This window comes from Moschus berezovskii, chromosome 17 (assembly GCF_049115385.1).
Source record: "Moschus berezovskii isolate FMDL1 chromosome 17, NW_MosBer_1.0, whole genome shotgun sequence".
NCBI classification, from domain to species: Eukaryota; Metazoa; Chordata; class Mammalia; order Artiodactyla; family Moschidae; genus Moschus; species Moschus berezovskii.
Window position 1 is genome coordinate 74,367,585 of NC_142476.1, and position 25,582 is coordinate 74,393,166.

A 25,582-nucleotide genomic window follows, 5' to 3' on the forward strand; every position below is an offset into this window, starting at 1 on the left:
GTGACTTAGCAGTTATAGGGAAAGAGATATTAGACAAAGATATTCATTATTGTAAACCTTAATTAAAAAGTTAACAATTAGAAAAAAGGAGGTTGTCAACCCTAATATGTATTTATTTGTTCTGTTAAAGAATCACCCTTAATTCAGAAAGCATTTACTCAAGTAAGTGTTCTACCTATAAAAACTATGCCTTGTTTTGCACAGTAGTCCCAGTTCCCAGAACAGTCCATGTCACACAGAGTACGCTCAATGAATATTTATAGAATGAATGAAACCACAGGCTGACACTTTGTGTTTAGAATAGTTGTGTACACATGAATATTGCTTGGTAGTACTGTGAATTATTTGATTTGCAACATGTGCAGTTCTGCTAACCTGCAATTTACCAACTGAGGTCAATATATTAAAATTCTCAACTTGAGGCTTGCATTAGCATTTTTAGAAAAGAATATGTCCAGAAGCATAGTTTTTATCCAAACGCTTAATAGGATTATAATATAGTAATTATACTTTTAATGAACACGTTGAAAACATTTACAAAACAACAATCGAGATTTTACTTCATTTAGATCAAACAGTTTACATAATGTACCAGCTTGGTTTATCTTTTGGCTAAGGATTAAATATACATATAATTTTGCTTAAGACTTTCTTTCCTAGTATAGTCATTCCACAGTGTGTGCATGCTGTCTCTTCAGTCACGTGTGACTCTTTGTGACCCCATGGACTGTAGCCCGCCAGGCTCCTCTGTCCACAGGATTCTCCAGGCAAGAACACTGGAATAGGCTACTATTTCCTTCTCCAGGGGATCTTCCTGAGTCAGAGATCGAACCCACCTCTCTTACATCTCCTGCATTAGAAGGCAAGTTCTTTACCGTTAGTGCTGCATGGGAAACCCCCATTCCACAGTATCTGTTGGGAATTGGTTCCAGGACCTGCTGTAGATACCAAAATCCACAGATGCTTACATCCTGTGACTGTGGGCATTGGTATCCTGGGTTCCACCAACCAGGATTCAACCAACATGGGTTCAACTAACCAGGGATCATAAACAGTACAGGATCTGAGTCTGGTTGAATCTGCTGATGCTAAGCCCACAGATATGGCGAGCTGACTGTACTAAAGCTGGTTGTCAGACTTCTTTTTTATTAATATTTCTCCCATCCAACCTCCCTCCCTCCCTTCTTTTCTCCCTGTATTATCTTCTCCCTCTCGTTCTCCCTTCCTTCTTTCTTCCCTTCCTTTCTCAACTGGATCTTCCTTTTTCTAAGAGAAGAATTTTGATCTCTGAAACAAGAAACAAATACACAGAGTTGGAAATAAAGGTTTTTTTTCCCCCTAGATGTTCTAAAAGAGTTTTGAGTATCAGAATAATATTATTATCCTGATTCATAAATTCTCAGAAGAAGCACAAATATTTTCTCAAAGAAAGAAAAGGATATTCATAGGAATCCATTGCAGATGTGTTAGTATCTGAAATATTGAGTAATTGGATTATGGTGGAATTTTTTAATCATTTGGAACTTTGGCCCATAGTCATGGCATCCTCCATTTAAAAAAAGAAATGATTTCGAGGAGAGAAACAGGAATGGATACAAACAAAACAGAAGCAGTAAAAACAATTACAATTCATTTAGCATTTGCTTCCCTCAGAGATTAAGTATTGCATTTAAAGTCCTTTAAAATACCTATATACTTTATATCGTGATTGAGAGAAGAGACTGATTATTAAAGAAAGAAAAGTCAGAATTAATATTTCCCTTTTAATGCTAGTATAACATACTTTTGTGCTCAGTATTTTCTTTCTGATGCCAATATCAGGTCTGTTTTGTGCTCATTCCTGACTGTTCTTCAGTGGAAATATAAATTCAGTGTTAAGTCCTATAGTCCTTCAGCCTCTTGTTAAGTGGTTAATGATTTGTGAACAAACATTTAAAAGCTAATTAAGGAAGCCTAAAATCCTTGTGAAAAGTTATTCCCTAGTTTGATCCAGTATTTGTAAATTGACTCTGGGTAACATCTAGGATGGATGATATTTTGTTCTACAAACATCTGCACATTGTTTTCCAAGGACTTATCAAGAAAACATCATGAAATATTGTGTTCTGATTGGGTTCTGTGGGTTTGATGACCAAGATCCATTTTAGGTCATGATGTCTGATAGAATTCCATTTATTAGTTTGTGTTCAAAGTATAAATTTGACTTGAAGTCTGAACCTAGGTGGCTAAGAAAAAAATTAGGATGGGTTATATATTTCTGTCCTGTATGTGGTATTAAAATTATTACTAAACTTTATATATTTATATTTAAGTGGTTTGATAATAAAATATGTGTGACAAGCAAAAAATTCCTTTCATAATTTCTTAAATTTATGAAAGATATACTAATATTAGAAAAAAACTTCAGTTTATGTAGAACTTTTTGAGAAGCAAACACAAAATTATACCATATGTACATAGTAATTTGTATTCCATTTCCTATTCTGTTCTATTAATTACTTGTTTCTCTACCAAACTGTATGCTTTAGTAGAGTATTGGGAAAGAATTAATGTTCCCCAATTTACAGTTTCTTTATTTCAATTTTCTGCATAATCTCTTTGACATCTCATTGCAACCCAGGCAAGAGTTAAATATTTAAAATTTTATTTCTGTTATTTCATAGATTAATTTATATTAACATTCATCACTCCTTCCTTACCTGTTATTTATTGCATATTCTCTGATATGAATGCAATTACAGAATTTACATTAGGCTTTATTTACTGTAGCCTTCAGTGAACTGTTGAATCTCATGAGTTGGTTGAGAATTCTCAGGAATTACCAAGTTGTTGCAATTGTAACACACAGCACATCAACACCTATGAGCTGATAAACTTGTCATATGAAACTCTCCATTTTCACCTGTCTTCTGATTAATTCCATGAGGCTATTTGGTGGGAGTCAAGTGGTATAAGATTGGTAACTCAATAACATTTAATTTAATTATCCTTTTTAAAGTTGCTTTAAAAATTACAGATTTTCTAAGCCTTTTATTGATAAAATCATATTTGAAAAATGAGAAATGATCCATCTCTATGTATAACTCTATGTAGATGTTAAGCATGCGAATATATTAAGGTACCTTTCTGAGTAGAGATTTGCACTGCTAACATTGTAGATATGTTTTAGAGGACAAAGCAAGGCGAATATGTCTTGCCATGCAAATTCAGTTGTTTGTGTCTAGTGTAGTGTAAGACAGAAGTAACACTGAGTTTCATGGGTGTTAGGCAACAGGCAGACTTTGAGCAGATATCATTATGTTATCATTAAAACTGAGCTAGCTACAGAGACAAAGTATTTCCTTTAAGAGGAAGATAAAATGGAAGTTTAGTGCCTAGATTTGTTGTTAGCCCAGGAGGAATATTGGTATACACATAATCAAATCTTACATGTGTAATTTTATTTCACATATTTCAGTAGCACTGCTTCTAGAAAGCAAGGTGGATTATATTAAAATGTAGAAGTCTGTTATGTTTTTATCAGTTTTTTTTAAATTCAACCTATTCCTTCTTTAATATATTGGCTAAGGGGGTGAAATTGCATTAATTAGCATACCTTTTATGGAACTTTTGATATTTGTTTGTGATGTAAGTTTTTCTCAATAATATTTGATTAATATGTGAGAGATCTGAAAGTAGATTCCTCTTAATACTAAAATTCCTAGAGGAGGGATACAAATCAACCAGTTAACCAATAAACCAAACTAAAGGTACTTTTAAAAATTTCTGATTTTTGCTTGGTGTATGGGAACAAGGTAGCTCAGTGGTAAAGAATCTGCCTGCCAATGCAGGAGATGCAGGTTTGATCCCTGGGTCGGGAAGATCCCCTGGAGAAGGAAATGGCAACCCACTCCAGTATTCTTGCCTGGAGAATCCCATGGACAGAGGAACGTGGCCAGCTGCAGTCCATGGGATCACAAAAGAGTCGGACACGACTTAGCGAGTAAACAGTGGCAACAAGATTTGTATAATACATGATTTAAACTTCAAATAATTTATGCTCAAACAATTTATGGCACAGATCCTTTGGCCACTATCTTGGCTGACTCTTTTGGCTTTTTTCAGAATCCAGATATAGTGCTCTTCATAGAACCCTCAGTTTTAACTGGGTTATGAACATAAGCATTCCTGATTTGCATTGTATGCAGAACAGACCTTTCATGTCAATGGTAATTTAACACGACACTTATTACCACCACAAAGTTTATATTTCTTCTTATTTATGATTTCAGAGGAGGAAAATATAAACAAAATAATATCAGGTGTGTAGGCAAGCATCTTAAAAATACATAATAGAACAATTATTCTAAAACATTTGTTGTTTAGTCGTGTCTGAGTCTTTATGACCCCATGGACTGTAGCCCACCAGGCTCCTCTGTGCATGAGATTTCCCAGGCAAGAATACTGGGGTGGGTTGCCATTTCCTTCTCCAGAGGATCTTCCCAACCCAGGAATTGAATCTGCATCTCCTGCATTGGCAGGTAGACTCTTTACCACTGAGCCACGAGGGAAGCTCAGTTGATTACTTCTAGGTAAATAGAATGGATACTCTTATTCTCATTAGACACAAGAAATAAGCAAAAGCAATTTTTTAAAAAGTTACATTTTAGAGGAAATTAAGGTATTATTCTGAAGAGAAATTTATTTCAAATTGCTTTGAAAATACTATAATGAAAAGAAAATGATCATTTACAATGTCTGGATGGGTAAAATTCTTTTTCTTTGAAGAAGTACAATAGTAATAGTAATACTGTTTGAGGAATTGGCTATAAATCCTGGAGATTCAGTTTCCAGTGTTGGCAGCTTGAATGTAATGCAACATGACACTGTGAGTATTTTATATATTAATATAAAGATAAAGGGAAGAGTAAGCAAACCTTGATAATATATTAAAAAGCAGAGACATTACTTTGCCAACCAAGGTCCGTCTAGTCAAGGCTATGGTTTTTCCCGTGGTCATGTATGGATGTGAGAGTTGGACTGTGAAGAAAGCTGATCGTCGAAGAATTGATGCTTTTGAACTGTGGTGCTGGAGAAGACTCTTGAGAGTCCCTTGGACTGCCAGGAGATCCAACCAGTCCATTCTAAGGGAGATGGATCCTGGGTGTTCATTGGAAGGACTGACGCTAAAGCTGAAACTCCAATACTTTGGCCACCTCATGCGACGAGTTGACTCACTGGAAAAGACTCTGATGCTAGGAAAGGTTGGGGGCGGGAGGAGACGGGGACGACAGAGAATGAGATGGCTGGATGGCATCACCGACTCTGTGGACATGAGTTTGAGTGAACTCCGGGAGTTGGTGATGGACAGGGAGGCCTGGCGTGCTGTGATTCATGGGGTCGTGGAGAGTCGGACATGACTGAGCTACTGAACTGAAGCAAACCATTCAAATGAGTAAAATAACTGAACAGAATCTTAGGCTCATTCTATTAATTTCAAAAACAAAGTAAAAATATACAAAAATTCTTACATCAGCATCTATTCTAAAATTGAATAGAATTTTGAATAATTATATTCAAAATTAATAGAACAGTACAAAAACTTTTATTAAAATTGTTTTTTTATATTCCAGTATTAATTTTAAATTTTTGGTAGTTAACTACTAAAAGTGTATGTGCCAATATATATGCATACTATGTGTTCATGTTGGCTTTCCTCAAAGCTAGATTTTATTAAAGTATCGTTATTTTTGGATCATTTATTTTCATACCTGTTTTTCCTAAAGGATGCTATTTTTATTCAAATACTTTCCAGTTTATAAAGACATTCTTGTTAAATTGAGTTCATTTTAAGTTGTGTAAGTCTTGGATAAAAGCAGTTTATCCATTTAAGTATATATATATATATACACATTCATATGTCTATATATGTTTCATAAAATACATTTTGAAGTCAGATATAGAGGAGATCATCCTGAAAATCAAACAGAAAAGGATACAGAGCGGAGTATAATGGCTTTATTAAAAGCTGTTTAATTTTCATTCTGATAGGGCAGGTCTATTTTTGGCAGATTCAGTCTTTGAAATACCTGTGTGATATAAATGAGCACATATACAGATATGATTGTAATTACATGTATTATTTTCTAACTGTGGGTTTAGTTTTCCATATTCAAGGTTAATTTGAACATGTAAAACAATATACCACCTTTTATTTTGGGAATCAGTATTTTCAAATAAAATAGCGACTGTTTAAAATTTAGATCATTCCCTTGATGTGGTGGTTTAGTTGATAACCATCAGGAAATTAGTGCAGATTTCTATGGCAAAGAAATAAATTACTAGAAGTCCCAGGACTCCATTCTTAAGAAATCTTACCCCAGATCTCCAAATCTTTCCTTACAGTGTAGATTCTTTGCTGTGGAATTATAGGATGAACAGAGCTGTAAGAATCCTGACTTGCCTAACTTTAGGGGATAAAATCAATGAAGTAATATAAAGTATCAACAATTCTATCTCAAAAGATACATTTCCTTAAGATTATTGGCCTCTGCCAGAGGCCGTATTGAAGATAAGACTTTCTACCTATTGCTCTTGAAATGCCAACTACTTTTCATCAGTTGCTTCCAGAATGAGCATTGCTTTCACATCAGTGTGCCATCTGGCCAAAGTTTAAAAGGCCAAAGTGACAACTACATTGTATTCCTATTGACAATGCTCCTATTGATTAGATGGTTTGGGAATAGTATTGAACGATAAGAAGTTTCTGCATTGTCAAGTCCTAATTTGATTTACACAGTAACCATTCTGAGGACTAGAATAATTTTTAAATTTCTTCAGTTTCCAGAAGTTAAACTCTCCTTGTTTTAGAAACACAATATCCCAATCAGCTGAATTTTTCTCAAGCACAAGATTTCGCTTATGTTATTTATTAACTGTTATAATTTTAAATAATGATGTCAGTCTGGGTATTTTAAGCACAGAATTAACCCTGAATTTCATAGCAACTAGGAATATATTAATTTGAAGGCTATTTCAGAATAGGTTATCTGTGTAATACTAAATCAGATATTAGAGGGCCCAGCTGGACCATCAGTGAAGAGCTAAATTCTAGCTTCCTATTCAGAGTTTATGTAAACATCCTGCTTCAGTCACTCTTCCTCTTTGCGACCCTAGGGCCTGTAACCTGCCAAGCTCCTCTGCCCATGGGATTCTCCAGGCAAGAATACTGGAGTGGGTTGCCATTTCCTCCTCCAGGTGATCTTCCTGACCCGGGATTGAACCCACATCTCTAAAGTTTCTTTTCCTGATTTGGCAGGCAGGTTCTTTACCATTTGCGCCGCCTGGGAAGCCCAATGAAAGTGTTAGTTGCTCAGTCATATCCCACACTTTGTGACCCTACAGACTGTAGCCGTCCAGACTAATCTGTCTGTGGAATTCTCCAGGCAAGAATATTGGAGTGGGTAGCCATTCCCTTCTCCAGGGGATCTCCCCACAGAACAACTATAAGAACAAGCCCCACCCAATGATCTGGTACTGTTTAAGGAAACACTGGTTCTTATTCCTAGGCCTTGGGTGGGACATTCCACTGAAATGGTCCTCTGTACCCCAAAGCCATCAGATAAGAACAACAGTGCTGGCAAGACTCTCCTCCCTTGATTCAGAGAAATTTCACTAGGAATCAACCATGAGTAAGCATCTTGTTGATTGAAAATATTGGACTAGTTATATCAGGTTGTCTTTTTGTTATTTTTTTTGCATTCAGTCAATTAGTTTTATGCTTTGTGCTTTATATCATAAAAGAATTTCACACCAGAGAAAAAATAATAAAGTAGATAGAACAAATGGCAATTGTCATTGAATTTGATTCCCCATTTAGTAATTTCCCTAGAAAATCTGGCTCATTATTATATCAGAAATAAAATCCACTATTGATTTTATAAAACTAGTCATGATTAGAAATCAAAATTTTGTTATAATTTAGTGATTATTACTCTAGACAGTACTTTGTCAACAAAGGTCTATCTAGTCAAGCCTATAGTTTTTCCCGTGGTCATGTATGGATGTGAGAGTCGGACTGTGAAGAAAGCTGATCGCTGAAGAATTGATGCTTTTGAACTGTGGTGTTGGAGAAGACTCTTCAGAGTCCGTTGGACTGCAAGGAGATCCAACCAGTGCATCCTAAAGGAGATCAGTCCTGGGTGTTCATGGAAGGACTGATGTTGAAGCTGAAACTCCAATACTTTGGCCACCTCATGCGAAGAGTTGACTCATTTGTAAAGACCCTGATGCTGGGAAAGATTGAGGGCAGGAGGAGAAGGGGACAACAGAGGATGAGATGGTTGGGTGGCATCACCGACTCACTGGACATGGGTTTGGGTGGACTCCGGGAGTTGGTGATGGACAGGGAGGCCTGGCATGCTGTGGTTCATGGGGTCTCAAAAAGTCAGATACAACTGAGCCACTGAACTAAACTGAACTCTGGGTGTGAACTATATGATATTTTATTGTAATGTTTATAGTCGTGGTCATCTTTGTGGTAGGCGGTCACTGAGAAAAGTTTCTTTGATACTTGAAGAGAATTTAAATTCACTTGGCAAACCATACTGACTTCTTTGAAACTGAGTATTGCAGGCAGAATGTGCTGTGCTGTGCTCAGTCATGAAACACGGAGAGTCGTGTGCAACTCCACAACACTATGGACTGTAGCACACCAGGCTTCTTTGTCCATGGGATTCTCCAGGCAAGAATACTGGAGTGGGTTGCCATTTCCTCCTCCAGGAGTACTTGGTGACCCATAGATTGAACCTCCATCTCCTGTATTAGCAGGTAGGTTCTTGACTGCTGAGTCACCAGGGAAGCCTTATAGGCAGAATAACAACTCCCTAACAGTCCACACCTGTGAATGTATTTCCTTTGTATGTCAAAAGCAAGTTTGCAGGTATGATTAAAGGTAAGGACCTTCAGATGAGAGAGTAGCCCAGATTATCCATGTGGAGCCAATCCGATCACGTGACTCCTTCAAAGTAGAACGACTTTCCCAGCTTTGGTTGGAGAGAAAGGGGTGAAATGGAGAAGGTTCAAGGGGGTGCGGTGTTGCTGGTTTTGAAGTTGGAAGGAGGGACCTCAAACCAAAGAGGGTGGGTGGCTTCAGAAGGATGCAAGAGGCAGGGGAACAGGTTTTCACTTAAAGCCTGCTGAGAAAGGTAACCTGCTTCCACGACATCTTGCTTTTAGCCCTGTGGTGTTTTCATTCTCCCTTCTTAACTCCTTTTGTTGTTACCTCTATTATTCCTTTAGGCAGAAACAGTTTGGAAATACAAGATCAGTGCTGCCCATGTCCAGGACCCACCGCACAAAAGTAGCACGGGTAGTCACGGTGCAGACGTGTTTCAGTGCCTGAGTTGTGTTTAGACACCTTCTCAGCTGCCATTGTCAGTTCTGTTAGTGCGTGGATGGGACGTGATGGCTGACGAGTCACTCTGCCTCCAGGTGCAGGAAGAATGTCCTAAGTGTCTAGGAATCCTTTTCTTGCCAACTTAACATTAATTCATTTAAGTAGTGTAAATTGTTTCATTTTATTTCAAAGATAAGACAGGAAAAATCATTTGACGTATTTGTTAGGTGAGCAGGAGTGGGTTGTGAAAAAATTCTTGAAAGTGTTAACAAGGGAAGAAAGGGGCCGGACGCATAGAGTGGCTTTGGCCCCGAAGGTTGGGGTCTTGAGTCTTACTGAGTTTAAAGGTCAAGGTGCAGGTCAAGGGGGTGTGCTTTTATCTATTCTGATTCACAGTTGTATCCGGTCTGGCTCTGCTTCTGTGAAAAGTGTTCATTCCTCGGTCATGTCTCACTCTTTGCAACCCCATGGACTAAGCCTGATGGGCTCCTCTGTCCATGGGTTTCTCCAGGCAAGGATACTGGAATGGGTTGCCATTCCCTTTTCCAGGGGATTTCCCAACCTTTTTCAGATATTCTGTAAATTTTTGTCTTCAGTAATTTCTCAGTCTTTGGGTTTCTGAAACAGCCTTGACAGTGGCCTTTGACAGGCACTACTCTGTTTTGAATAATGCTATGTGGGTTTACAACTTTTGTTTGCAATCAGTTTTATTGAATAGAAAACTACATCTGTTTTTATATGACTGGTGTCATAGGATTCAAGCCTGTAACCAAGGACCTATGTAGGGATACCCTTTTTTAGAAATGAATGTTAGACTTCTGGTATATGATTTTGCTAGATAATTATGAAACTATGTTCTCTTTAGAAAATACCCTTTATCTCCTAGATCTGAACTGACTATCTATGGAGATAAATTTAAAATGTCACCATTTTAGATTTCAACGACAGATCAAATATTTGGCCTACTAATTATTATGCAAATGATGAAAATCAATGCATGTCAAAAATTATGTCTGATTTCTTTTAAGTCTGTTGTAAATGTCATTACCAAAGCAGTAAGAGCTCTACTATGGAAAACAAAGCTAACTTAAAAGTATCATGAGCTCTTAAGTTTGTGCACATGCACAGACACACACTCCGACATATACACACAAGGTTTGGAGGAAACTGTTTCAAATCTTTCTACAAACTAAACGTGTTGACAAGACTGTTCAGTGTGTTAAATGACTGTCAACTGTAATTAGTATATATTAAGCCATTAGATAGGTGTTACATCAGGGAGTGAATTGTGCTAAAGAAATTGATAACAGTTTCTGCTGTGAGCAGAGATGAATGTTGAGCACAGAAAGTTCAACCTTTGCTAAAACATTACCTTGATTTTTGCTTTCGCTTTTCCCTGAATGTGTGTGTTTTATCTGGAAAGTGATGCCTGCTTTTCATTTTAGTGGCATGCTACATTGATGGAATGCCTTGTGATTGAGCATTTATCACTGAACTGATACTGCAACACTTTAGGTACTGCATAGAAGGAACCAACTTGCTTCCAAAATCCACTGCTTCCTTATTTAGATTCTTGACATGGTGCTTTTGTTTCCAAATGCAAAACATATTGTTTAGTGAATTTTTTTTCCTTTGTTAATAATGTAATTCCAATGTAGCATTTGAGAATAGTAAATTGTGCTTAATATTTTAATTAATGGCTAAATGCAGAAAATTCAGAAAGTTGTCCTTTACATTACTCTAGCTTTAAAAATTTTTTTGTTGTTCTATTGTCATAGCTTTTTATTTAACCAGGAAAGTATTTCTATGTTTTTATTCTTAGTTTCCTCATTTAAGGCACTGTTTTTAAAAATAATTATACTATTGCTACTATTTCTAATAATAGTAATCATAGTTTACATGTAACATGACACCTTTTATGACCCAGAAGCTGTCCTAAGCATTTTCCATATTTAACTCAGCTTTCATAAGAGTCCTTTGAGATCATTACTGTTGTTATCCCCATTTAGTAGATTAGACTAAGGTACAGGAAAAGAAAACTTGCCCTGCTACTGGGGGATGGAGCTTGGATCTGAATCCTAGGATTCTGGCTCCTGGGGCCATGCTTTTAACCCCTGCAATAAACCCATTAACAAAATTCATTTGAACAAGATGGACAGAATGTTACTAATTGACAAAGCCATCGTATTTTTTTCTTTCATGTTATTTTGAAACAAATTCTTAATAGTTAATGCATTTTGCATGAAATTGTGTGAAAATATTTTTTAAAGTCTCTAAGTAGAATCACCCAGTCTCCTTTTATTTCTTAGATATTTTTATAGTCTTCTAGTACTGTTTATTCTGTGGGTGCTGCTTCATCATATAGACTCCACATTGTTTTGTGAGGAAGGTTATATTTGTTAAAATAGTAAATGATCTTAAATTATATTGACATTTATATCAAATTTCCAGTGAAGTGAAATTCACTTCTGTGGAATCCCAATGTGGGATAGGAATCACATCAATTAATACATTAGCATTCTGGGATCAACACCACCTCGGTGAGATAATTCATTCCTGCTGCTGCTGCTGCTGCTAAGTTGCTTCAGTCCTGTCTGACTCTGTGCAACCCCATAGATGGCAGCCCATCAGGCTCCCCTGTCCCTGGGATTCTCCAGGCAAGAATACTGGAGTGGGTTGCCAGTTCCTTCTCCAGAGGGTTTATATTCACTGTGCATGCATGAGTGCTCAGTAAGTCATGTCTGACTCCTTGCGGCCCCATTGACTGTAGCCCATCAGGCTTCTCTGTCCGTGGGATTCTCCAGGAAAGAATACTGGAGTAGGTTGCCAGTTGCTTCTCCAGGGGGTCTTCCGGATCCAGGGATCAAACCCGTGTCTCCTGCCTTCGCAGGCAGATTCTTTACCGTGGAGTCACCTAGGAAGCCCCTATTTTCACTGTAGGGAAACTTTTAAATGGGTAGAAATGAATTGTGAAAAGTGTCATAACATGGAGAGGCTTTACTCCTTAACTTCGTTTTCAGCTTAAGAAATTCTGCTGTGGATGCGTGTATACAAGTGTCTCTTGGAGCATGCTGGGGTATCAGTGGCTAAGACCTGGCTAAGATTCTTTATCAGATGGTAAAGAATTTGCCTGCAACATAGGAGACCCAGGTTTGTTAGGATAGCAACTGAGGAGCAAGAAGTAAGCTAGGACCACATAGTGACCTCAGCAGGGCGTGAGGCAGCTACTGGGGTCAGAGAGCAGAACTGCATGAGCTGTTCTCTCCAAACATAGATGGCAATTCTGATATTCATGAACTTAAGTATGGTTCAGATTCTCAGCAAGGCTGAGCGGGCCAACCTGGTGGGAGAACCCCAGTGACAGATGATGTGAGGAAAGATAATAAATACCTGCACATCTAACAGGTGGCAATTTTAGACTTGTGTCTATAATACAGACCTGTGACTGGGAAGGTGTTAATAGAACATGCAAAAACCTGAGAATGATGCTATTGATTCAGTTAAACTTCCTACTGTTCGGGATGAGAATACGGACTGAAATATCCCAAAGGTTGATTAATCAGAAATTAGCAGTGGGCTGAGCAGACAGGGACCCTGATGAAGATAAGGACAGATAGACATATGTCCTGTTCAGATATGTATTTATTCTGACCACTGAAATACCAAATCTTTACTCACAGCATCATCATCCTACTAAGTTCCAGTCACCACTAATATTACATTAAGGAAAACAGAATTGTACACTCAATGGAGGTAGTTCAGAAGTCACATCTAAAGCAACAGCATTTAGACTATTAATAAAGGTCACAGGATTATGCATCTACTCAAGCCCTGGTTAAAAGATTAAGTTAATACTTTGGTTAGGAAAAAAAGTACGGCTTAAATATTTGATGGCCAATTTTATTATAATATTATTATTGTTAATTTATTATAATTTTATATATTATCTAAATTATATATTAAAATCTTATTAATTTTAAAATAGATTAAACATTTGAATTAAGATTAGATATAAATTAAAAGAAATGCTATGACATTGTTTTTAATGTATTTTTCCCCTAAAATAGATTCCAGAGTACTGATTCATTTTTGGTGGGGCTCATCTTGCTGAAGACCACAGAGAAAAGGTCAGTTTTCTGCAAAATTACTTTCATTATGTTGTCCCTGAAGGTACAAGACAAGTTAATTTAAAATTGCAATTATATCTTCACACCAAATATATCTGAATTAAAAATAACAAGGAGTTTTTTTTTTTAGTTAACATTTTAAGCAAGTGAAATTAGCTTAAATTTCATTAAGGCGGTCTTTTTATTTTAAGTAAATATCCAACAGGAATTTGGTTATATGAAGTGAAAATATAATGGTTTTGAGATAGCTGTAAATTTAAATAACTGATCTTAATGAAAAATCAAGAAGTCAGTGAGAATGCTTTTTAAGCTTTATTGTGTATAACTGACCTATAATTTTTAAATTGCACATGTTTAAAGTATACTCGTTGACGAGTCTAGACATGTAAACACACCTATGGTACCATCACCGTGGTCAAGGGGCCACATTCATCACTTTCAAAAATTTCCTTGTCCTTTTATGGTTTTTGTGGTTGTTTGGTTTTATTTTTGTGACAAGAACACTTAACACTAGCTCTACTAATAACATATTTTAAAGTGCACAATAGCGTGTTATTAACTATTGATAATATGTTGTGAATCAGATTTCTAGAACTTATTTCTTTTGCATAACTGAAGCTTTATACCCACTGAGCAACAATTTCCCACTTATTGAAATTAATTTCATAAAAATATCTATTTTTAAATAGGCAGACAACTACATTTACAGTTGAAACAATGATCTTGTTGATTACACAGTAGAACTCTATCTCATTTTAATTTATCATTTGACATTAAATAGTTCTTCTATAACATCATGTTTTAGGAAATTTTCTCCATAGTATATGTAGAGGAAAAAGAGGAAAAATATTTGTTGGATTCTATTATGTGCTGAAAGTGAAAGCCTGTCACTAAGTCATGTCTGACTCTTTTGCGACCCCGTGGACTAGCTCTCTGGTCTCCTTTGTCCATGGGATTTCCTAGGCAAGAATAATGGAGAGTGTTGCCATTTTCTTTTCCAGGGGATCTTCTCTACCCAGGGACTAAACCAACATATCCTGCTTGGCAGTCTGTCTTTACCACTGAGTCACCAGGGAAGCCCCTTATTATGTGCTAATGTCTTACATATATTGTCTCAGTTATCACAGTGGCAATGGAAACTCAGAGATTAAACAGTTTACCCAAATCACAAATATACTAAAGGGATTTCTAGAGAAGATTTTTATTTAAGTCTGTCACACTCCACGTGTGTGCTCTGAGTCCCCATCTGAGAGTTTCTCCTGGGTCACTCCTACTGGCCATGGTCACCACGGCCACCTATGTGCTCATCTCCAGCAGTCTGTCCAGGTTTCTGAGCCTATCATAGAGAAGCTCCAACCAGGCTGCCTGCCAGGCAGGACAGCTACTGAAGTTTGAAAGTACACAGGAATCTCTCAAATCAACAGCACAATTGTGCTCAATTCCAGGCAGCAGTTCACAATCTGAGATCATTGTGAAGTCTTTTCTCTGTTTCATTTCCAAGAGCATCCAGAGAGTTACAAAGACATGCAAGATGATCAGATATTAACCTACACACCCCATCACCAGCCAAGCAGTTTAGGAAACAAAATGATCTCCAGTCCCTGGAGAAAATTCCTGATCACAATTACATTCCTATATTGTAGTATTTATATTTTCCAATAACCATAGCAGAAATGCAGTGGTGGTTAAGGGAAAAAGGGAAGGAGAAACTAAGATCCTCTAGGGATCAACTTCATCAAATGTTAGTGAGGTCAGATACTGAGTAATCACACTATAGGAAAATATGATATCAATAAGCAGAAACCTCTACAAACCAATTACATTTGATCCCCCTTATGGAAAATTAATCATACATGGGGACCTAGTGGTGATAAGCAAACAGCATATATTGTCACTCTATCAGGGAGTGGCATTGATATACTACTGTCTACTTAAAAAGCCTAGATGGATATTCGGTGGTAGCTTCCATTATCACTAGATGACATTTCTTTACCAGTCACTGTTCTAAACCTTGTAATTGCCCTTTTTTTTATAATCTCTCTTAGCTTAAGTTTTGAGGTTTATTGGTATTGTTGCATGTATCATTAGTTGATTCCTTTTATTCTTGAGGAGAATTCTCTCATATGGACATATCACATTTCGTTTGTCTATTTACAATTTGGAGCATATTTGGATTGTTTCCAGTTTTGAACTATTTCAAGTATCATTGCTCTGAATATTTAAGTACAAATCTTTGCACAGGTGTGTCTTTCTAACCCATCAAGGAGTGAAATTCTTAGATCATCTTATAACTTTTTAAGAAAGAGAAAGACGTCTTTTTCCAAATTAGCTGTAACTTTTTGCATTCTTACCAGCAGTGTAAAAAGATTTTCAGTTTCCTTACATCCTCATGAATATCTTAGGGCTGTAAGTCATTTCTTTTTTAGCATTATAATAGTTATGTGAAGGTATCATACTGTGGTTTGAGCTGTCGATTCCATTATGAATAATAGCCTTGAGGTTCTCTTCACTGCATATTTACCGTTTGTATATCTTATTAGGTGAAGTGTCCATTCAGATATTTTTGTCCATTTTTTAATTTGATTGTGATCCAATGGTGATGGTTGAGTTGTAGAGTTTATTATATATTCTGGACAGAAGTCTTTTATCAGAAATATGCTTTGCAAATACTTTGCTTTTCTGTGGACTTTTTGTTTTCTTAATGATGTCTTCTGAAGAGCAAGATATACATTTTTATGGTCTAGTTTACCTTTTTTTTTTTTCCTTTTAATGCAGTTAAATGTAGGTCTGTGATGCATTGCAAACTTGTATGTTTTTGTGTGTGTGCGTGCGTGCGTGCGTGTGTGTGTGTGTGTGTGTGTGTGTGTGTGTGTGTGGTGTAAGGTAAAGGGGTAAAGGTTGTTTCTTTTCCCCACCATGTGGATTTCCAGTTGCTCTAGAGCCATTTTTTTTAAAATATATTCTTTCTCCATTGAATTACCTTGGTGCTTTTGTTGAAAATCAATTTTATATCTGTGGATTTGTTACTGGATTCTTTATTCTGTTTCATTTATTGACTGTCTCCCCTTACAGTAATACAATACTATATACCTTTCAAGCAAATTGTGATATCAGCTAGTGTCTTCAGTGTCATTCTTTTTAAAAATTGTTTGTATATTCTAGATTTTTTTACATTTCCAGTTAGCATATATGTGGGTGTATGTCTGTGTGTGTTTAGTTGCTAAGTTGTGTCCAATTCTTTGCAACCTTTTGGACTATAGCCTGCCAGGCTCCTCTATCCATAGGATTTCCCAGGCAAGAATACTGGAGTGGGTTGCCATTTCCTTCTCCATGAGATCTTCTGACCCAGAGATCAAACTCACATCTCCTGCATTGCAGGTGAATTATTTACCAACTGAGCCATCAGGGATATATATGTATATATCCCTGATGGCTCAGTTGGTATATATATATATATATACACACACACACACATTTATATATATGTATATACATATATATATATATATACGTATATCAGTCAGTTCAGTTCAGTCGCTCAGTTGTGTCTGACTCATCAGTCAGTTCAGTTCAGTCGCTCAGTTGTGTCCGACTCTCTGCGACCCCATGAATCACAGCACGCCAGGCCTCCCTGTCCATCACAAAAGCCTTCATATGGATATTTATAGCAGCTTTATTCATAATTGCCAAAATTTGAAAGAAATAAAAATATTCTTTAGTAGATGAATAAGTAAACTGTGGAACATTCAGACAGTAAAATATTATTCAGTGCTAAAAAAGAAATGAGCTACCATGAAAAGACATATAGAAAACTTAAATACATATCACTTTCTAGTTCTTATGGAGGTTTTATTATATAGGTATGTTTAAATCACTCATTAACATAACCGAAGACAATTTTTATCACTGATCGTTTAGGAAATTCAAAGGATTTTAAAAGTTCTGTGTCAGTAACTGGGACAGAGATGAAATATATACTTCTTAATATATCACAATATCACATTACTTTCTGAAGGTCAAGATCAAATTAAATCAGCTCTAAATGTAAGGTTTGTGTCTCTCCTGAAGCATCATGCTCAACTCAGATGATCTCAGACTTTACAGAGACTCCAAGTGCTTTTTGAGACTCATGATTGTAGCTCAAGGATGTACTAGATACATATTACAAAGACTGGTAGCCTTGGGAACATGTGATCTTCCATGAGACCTAGATATTCAAGAAGACTTATCTGTTAAACTCTTAACCATAAAAATACAGTTACATGACAGAAATATAGGTCTCTGAAAATTTCCTTATGACCTGAGTTATAGTCTCCAACATGTTCAGTTCAGTTCAGTCGCTCAGTTGTGTCCGACTCTTTGCAACCACATGAACCACAGCATGCCAGTCCTCCCTGTCCATCACCAACTCCTGGAGTTCACCCAAACCCATGTCCATTGAGTTGGTGATGCCATCCAACCATCTCATTTTCTGTCATCAACTTCTCCTCCTGCCCTCAATCCTTCCCAGCATCAGAGTCTTCCAATGAGCTAGCTCTTCGCATCAGGTGGCCAAAGTATTGGAGTTTCAGTTTCAACATCAGTCCTTCCTGTGAACACCCAGTACTGATCTCCTTTAGGATTGACTGGTTGGATCTCCTTGCAGTCCAAGGGACTCTCAAGAGTCTTCTCCAGCACCAGAGTTCAAAAGCATCAATTCTGTGGCGTTCCAACTCTCACATCCATAAATGACCACTGGAAAAACCATAGCCTTGGCTAGACGGACCTTTGTTGGCAAAGTTCAGGGCTTCACTGATGGCTCAGTTGTAAAGAATGTACCTGACAATGCAGGAGACCCAGGTTCAATCTCTGGGCTGCCCCTGGAGAAGGAAACGGCAAAGAGTAGGACATGACCTTAGTGACTGAACAACAGAAAGCTCCAACACATTAAGCCTCTTGATCAAGATTCTGCCAGATTCCTTAGACTCATTATCTTGCTCCCTAAATGTCCATCTTCTAATTTCCATTTTCAGTGCACCGATTTTTTTATGTTTTAGTATTTATTTTTATAACCATTAAAAATTGAAGAATAGTTAATTTACAATGTTGTCTTAGTTTCAGGTATACAGCAGTGTGACTGTTTTATATATATATATATATATATATTATATATATATTATTTTTCAGATTCTTTTTCATCATGGCTATTATAAGATATTGACTACAGTTTTCTTGCTATACAGTAGATTCTTGCTGCTTATCTATGTTATATATAGCAGTGTATATATGTTAATCTCAGACTCTTAATTTATCCCCCCTTTCCCCTTTGTTAGCCATAAATTTCTTTTTTGTGTTTGTGAGTTTTATTTTTGTTTTGTAAATGAGTTCATTTATATAGGGTTTTAGATTCCACATATACATAATATGATGTTTGTCTTTGTCTGAGTTACTTAATGTGATAATTTCTAGGTCCATCCATATTGCTAGAGATGACATTATTTCATTCTATTCTATGGCTGAGTAACATTCCATTGTGTGTGTGTGTGTTTGTGAGATCTTTATCCATTCACCTATTGATGGACATTTAGGTTTCTTCCATGTCTTGCTATTGTAAATAGTGCTACTTTGAACATTGGGGTGTATGTATGTTTTCAAATTAGAGTTTTCTCCATATATAAGCCCAGGAATGGATTACAGGATTGTATGGGTAACCATATTTTTAGTTTTTTAAGGAACCTCTATACTGTTCTCCATAGTGGCTCTACCAATTTACATTCCCACCAACAGTTTAGGAGGGTTCCCTTTTCTCCACACCCTCTCCAACATTTATTTATTTTTAATTTTTTCAATGACAATCATTCTGACTGGTGTCAAATGATGCCTCAATGTAGTTTGATCTGCATTTCTCCAATAATTAGTGATATTGAGTATCTTTTCATGTACCTTGATCAGCTGTATGTCTTCTCTGGATAAATGTTTATTTAGATCTTCTGCCCATTTTTTTATTGGGTTGTTTGTTTTTTTGATAATAAGTTGTATGAGCTGTTTATATATTTTGGAAATTAACCCACTTTTCATTGCATTATATACAAATACTTTCTCCCTGTCTGTAAGTTGTCTTTTCATTTTGTTTATGGTTTCCTTTGCTTTGTGAAAGCTTTATAGGTCCCATTTGTTTATTATTGTTTTTATTTCCATTTCTCTAGAAGACAGATTAAAAAACAATGCTGTGATTTATATCAAAGAGTGTTCTTCCTGTGCTTTTCTCAGGAGTTTTTTAGTATCTAGTTTTACATTTAGATCTTTAATTCATTTTGAGTTTATTTTCGTATATAATATTAAAGATTGTTCTAATTTCATTATTTTACATGAATGTCCAGTATTTCCAGGACCACTTATTGAAGAGACTGTTTTTTTGTCCAGTGTGTATTCTTGCCTCCTTTATTGTTGATTAATTGACCATAAGTGTGTGTGAACTTCCAGGCTTTGTATCCTGTTCTGTTGATCTATATTCTATTTTTATGACAGTACCATACTGTTTTGATTTCTGTGGTTTTGAAGTATAGTCTGAAGTCACAGTGACTGATTCCTCCAGCTCCATTCTTTTTAAGATTGTTTTGATTTTTGGTATATTTTGTGTTTCCATACAATCTTTTTACATTTTTTGTTCTAGTTCTGTGAAAAATGCCATTAGTTATTTGATAGGCATAGCACTGAATGTGTAGATTATCTTGGGTAATATGGTCATTTAATCAATATCAATTCTTCCAATCCAAGAACACAGTTCATCTCTCCATCTGTTTGTGTCATCTTCAGTTTCTTTCATTGGTGTCATAGTTTTCAGAGTACAGATCTGTTGCCTCCTTAGGTAGGTTTACTCTTGGGTATTTTATTCTTTTTGATGTTATGGTAAATAGGGTTGGTTCCTCAATTTCTATTTCTGATACTTTGTAGTTAGTGTATAGAAATGCAACAGATTTCTGTATATTAATTCTGTATCCAGAAACTTTACTGAATCATTGATGAGCTCTAGTAGTTTTCTGGTAGCATCTTTAGGATTTTCTGTGTATAGCATCATGTCATCTGTGAATGGTAACAGTTTCACTTAATGTTCCAGCTTAAATTCTTTTATTTCTTTCTCTTCTCTGACCATGGTGGCTGGGACTTACAAAACTACATTGAATAGAAATGGTGAAAATGGACATCCCTGTCCTATTCCCAATCTTAGCAGAAATGCTTTCATCTTTTTACCATTGACTAGGACATTAGATGTGTGTTTGTTATATGTGGCCTTTATTATGTTAAGGTAGGTCCCCTCTATGCCTACTTTCTGGAGAGTTTTTATCATAAATGAATGTTGAAGTTTGTCCAAAGCTTTTCTGCATCTATTGAGATGATTGTATGGCTTTTACTTTTCAGTTTTTTAATAGGGTGCATCACATTGATTACTTTGCAAATATTGAAAAATCCTTGCACCCTCCCCACCCAGGAAAAACCAACTGGATCATGATATATGATTCTTTTTCAGGTATTGTTGCAATTGGTTTGCTTGTATTTTGGTGAGGATTTTTACATCAGTGTTCATCAGTGATTTTGCAGTGTACTAAATCTTAACGCTATTCTGAACTGACACTACTAAGCTCACAAACTTCAGAACCTTTTATTCTACCCCCTCCACTTTTCCAGAGGGAAATCATGCCTTAGTAAGTCTCATGGCATGGAAGAGCCAAGCAGAAAACAAGCACTCTGTAGAGGTAGATAGCCATGTCCCCCTCAAAAGAGAAAAATGATCTCTAAGAGAATTATACAAAATTTTTCCTCTCTCTGTGGAGAAGCAGTTGAGCAGAGAAAGGCCAAGAATGTTTTGCTAACAAAACTGCATGTAGAAGTAGTCATTAGGATTGGGAACGCCACATTCTTTTCTAACAGAATTCATGGTCACACAGATTCCCACAAATAATTGCATTCTCACCTCTCTTTGTGAAATATCGCCAATATTCAGTTCTGGGTAAATCCCACTGTCAACATTTTTGGTTCTCATCTTCAGCCTGGAAAAATTTGCTAGGAAAAAAGACGTGATGAATACATTAATCCATTATCCATATCTGTTTGCTGTGGTAATGCTGAAATATGTCAGAATTGTGATTGTTAATCGTGGAGTACGCTCAGAGGAGTTCTTTTCTTCTCGTGACTGATCTCTTCTATAGAGCTGGTACTTGTCTTATCTTCCAGTGTTAGTTTACTCCATCAGTCACTGGAAGTGTGTTCCATGTCCTCAGGTACCCAGTGATTGACACGCTAACCTCAGATGGCTCTTTATTTCCTCCAAGGCTTTTCACTCTGACCCTTTTCTTCCTCTCTCTCTGAAAAATTTCCTCCTCTTTGCAAAGTCAATGCCTCCATATACGTTTGTCTACAGAAGATAACCATTCTCATGTGCTGAATTTGTATCTCTCTATGCCATTGTATATTTTTGACATAAACGGTGATTTATTACATAACCTAATTTTTTCTTATTCTTTCCCTGTCAGTAATGCTTGCTGTTGCTGCTGCTGTTTCTGTCTAAATATCTTAAAAAATCTTCAGAAGACAAAACACTGGGATGTGCCCTAGAGACTTTTCTTTTCCTTTTTTAAAATGTGAACATCTTATATACTATGTTAAGTTTAAATATGCTTAAAACCTTGTCATAAATGAAGAATAATGTATGAATTCTTAATTCACAGAAAGCTTTGGTTGTTAATCACTTGAGATGTAAAAGAACCCACAGGTTATATTTCTTTTTTTGCTTTCTGTGTCACTGCGGCCCTGTTGTTCCCAGCCTTGTTAAAAAAGCTCTGTGCTTTTGATAATCAGTTTCAGCCATCTCTCCCTACTGCAGTGGTTCATTAAAAACATGCTTCTGGCAACCTGTAAGCCCAACTACAATGCAAAGTTTTTATTGTTCTTCAACAGAGAAACGGAAAGTGATTCCAGCACAGAGGAAAGCAGAGCTAAGTTGTAGGGAGAGAATGAGAGTGGGAGCTAGGGCATAGCTGGAGGGAACATGTGGGCTCCTGGCTAATGTCATCAGATGGGCCTGAAGTCAGATCCCTTTATCTTTCCAGGTATATGAATTAATAAATTCACTGTATTTGCCAAGACAAGTTTGAGTTGGTTTTCTGACACTTGGAAATACAGTGTGCTGAGAAACAGAAACATTGGTAAAGAGAGGAAATTTTGGTAACTGAAAAGCCCCCCGTCAAATGTGGAATCAGTTCAGTCAAGGCAGAATCGATGGCAGGAAGAGTATCTTTCCCTCAAATCAGAAAGTTAATGATCTTTCTTATGAGGAGCAAAGCAACTGTTTATTCTGATGGCTGTTGTATCTCTGGAACTAGATACTGGGCTGAATAACATCAGGAATTAGGAAACTTGTCTAATGCTTGCTGCCTGCGGGAAAGTATTGGAGGAAAAGAGATCTAACCTTTGGTCTTGATTTACCTGACTAAAGGAAGAGTGTGGTTACACTTTTGATGGCCAGCAGTCCATGATGACTGAGCATTGGATAATCAAGCATTATAGTGTAACAGAGTGGAGCAGTCCACAGCCCTTAGCACGCAGCCCTTGAGGGGTGCCATTACCGTACAACCTATTAATAGACAAATTGTACATTAAGATAGTTTGGTATTTCCATAAACCAGCATAGGGATATAACTTGTTATGACTAGTTACTTCTTTTATAAGGTGCTGAAATATATATTAGAAGAGAGAGGTTCTCTTGTATTTTGAGACTGTGATAACAATGAGTTGTGAAAGTCTGCAGACAGAGGAACTTCCTCTGCCACTATTAATCAGTGAGTTAATACTACTGTAGACAGAGGGGAACATAAACAAAAAGTATCACAGCATAAATGTCTATGGTACTTTTTGGGTAATCGTCTCTACCCACAAATCCTTCTCAGAAATCCCTGCCTGGAATCTATTCTAAGTGGTCAGTCAGCTTCTTTAGTCAACAATAATTTAACCTATAATGGCTATATATTAATATAGAACATAAATAACATGGCTTGAGAATTTGAGCTGAGCCCATTGACATCTTCTGTTTGATAGTCAGGTCCAAGAGATGTAGCAGAAATCTAGATAGTAGGAGGTCCTTGCTCTGAAGGATCTGGTGGTTGTTGACATGTGACAAGTGTAATAGGGGCAAAGGTAATCTTTCATCAAGATTTATCCTTTAGAAAATTGTCATAACATGACTCATGCTGCCAGAATAAGATATTTACCAAGTTAATGAAGTATTTAGCACCCTCTTTAATTCTGGTGCCCTTGTGTAGTGCACGACCTTTACAATTGAACATTCTGGAATTGGTTATGGAATGTGAAGCCGCTTGGACATGAAAATTGGAAATCAGCCTTGGCTGAAGTGTAGTGTGTTTGGGGAACACCAAGTAGCTCTGTGCAATTTTTGTTTTTGTTCAGTCATCAAGTCATTTCTGACTCTTTGCACCCCCATGGACTGTAGCACACCAGGCTTCTCTGTCCCTCACCATCTCCTGGAGTTTGTCCAAGTTCCTGTGCATTGAACCAGTGATGCCATCCAACCATCTCATCCTTTGTCACCCTCTTCTCCTTCTGTCTTCAGTCATTTGAGTCAGCTGTTTGCATCAGGTGGTCAAAGTACTGGAGCTTCAGCTTCAGCATCCGTCCTTCCAATGAGTATTCAGGGTTGATTTCCTTTAGGATGGACTGGTTAGATCTCCTTGTTGTCCAAGGGACTCTCAAGAGTCTTCTCCAGCACCACAGTTCAAAAGGATCAATGTCTTCAGTGTTCTACCTTCTCTGTGGTCCAGCTCTCACATCCATACATGGCTACTGGAAAGACTATAGCTTTGAATATACAGACCTTTATCAGCAAAGTGATATCTTTGCTTTTTAAAGCACTGTCTAGGTTTGTCATAGAGTTAAGCTATATGGAAAGGCTTATCACATCCTCTTCTCCAGATAACAGAGATCACAGTATTAAAGACCTTGTGGCTGTCATCAGAAGTTTAGACTTTACACTGTAAGCAATGGCTAATCAGTAAATATTTTAAAATGGGAAGTCAGGCTTTGATTCACAGACCTGGATATTGAGGACAGTATTGAAACACCCACTGGTTTTTGTGGTGATGTTAGTATCACAAGTAGTATTTCCTAACATCTATCTTTTCCAGGACTTTAATTCTTGGCTCTGTGTCAGAACAGTGGTTTTTAGAGGACTTTTTGGAGAAATTTATGTTGGTTTCAGATCATGTAACTTAAAATGTTTAAAATAAACTTTGTTTATAAAATTAAAATATTAATTAAATATTAATTAATTAAAAATAAAATATTATAAAATTTATAAAAAGACACATATGGACATAGTTACATATACTTAGAAAAATAAGAGAAAATTATATATGAATGTCAGTGATATGAGCTATCGTAATAGACAGCTTGGAAAGAAAAAAGAAAAAAATTTATATTGGAGTTGTCAAGCCTGAGATCTGATTCGATGCCAGACTTTACTAAATGATGTCAAAATTATAGGCATCCAAAAAGCACGTGTGAAATAGAGGTCTACAAAGTCAACGGTAGCTTACCGGGCCATATATTCTGACATTAGATGTGTCTTTTTGGCCCACGGTAGTTGAAGTTGAGTGCAGTTTGTGGCATTCCTCTAACTGTAGGGAGACTTTCAGCTCTACCAATTTATAGCCCAGAGTTGTATAGCTTAGGTGACACTGAGAACATCTAGTTAATAAGGCAAATATGGCATCTGCTTTGACTCCTTCCCAGTATTGTTCCCATCTTCCACAGGAAGAGAGTGGATCTGACCTATTGCTTAAACTCTTTCTTTCCAAAATATCTTAGAAACATTCTGAATTATTCATTAAATAAAGCAAGTCTTATGATCAGGAAATTTCTGATCATAGAAATCACAGATAGACCAGCCTGATATAAGCCTGGGAAATAAGATGACGCCATTGGGTAAGTGTGAAATGGGAAGTTTTTCCATCCTAAGAGAACTGATAGAAGGAATATAAGGAAGTCAGTTCTTCACTTACTCTTTAGCATATTGACTGCAGCTTGATTG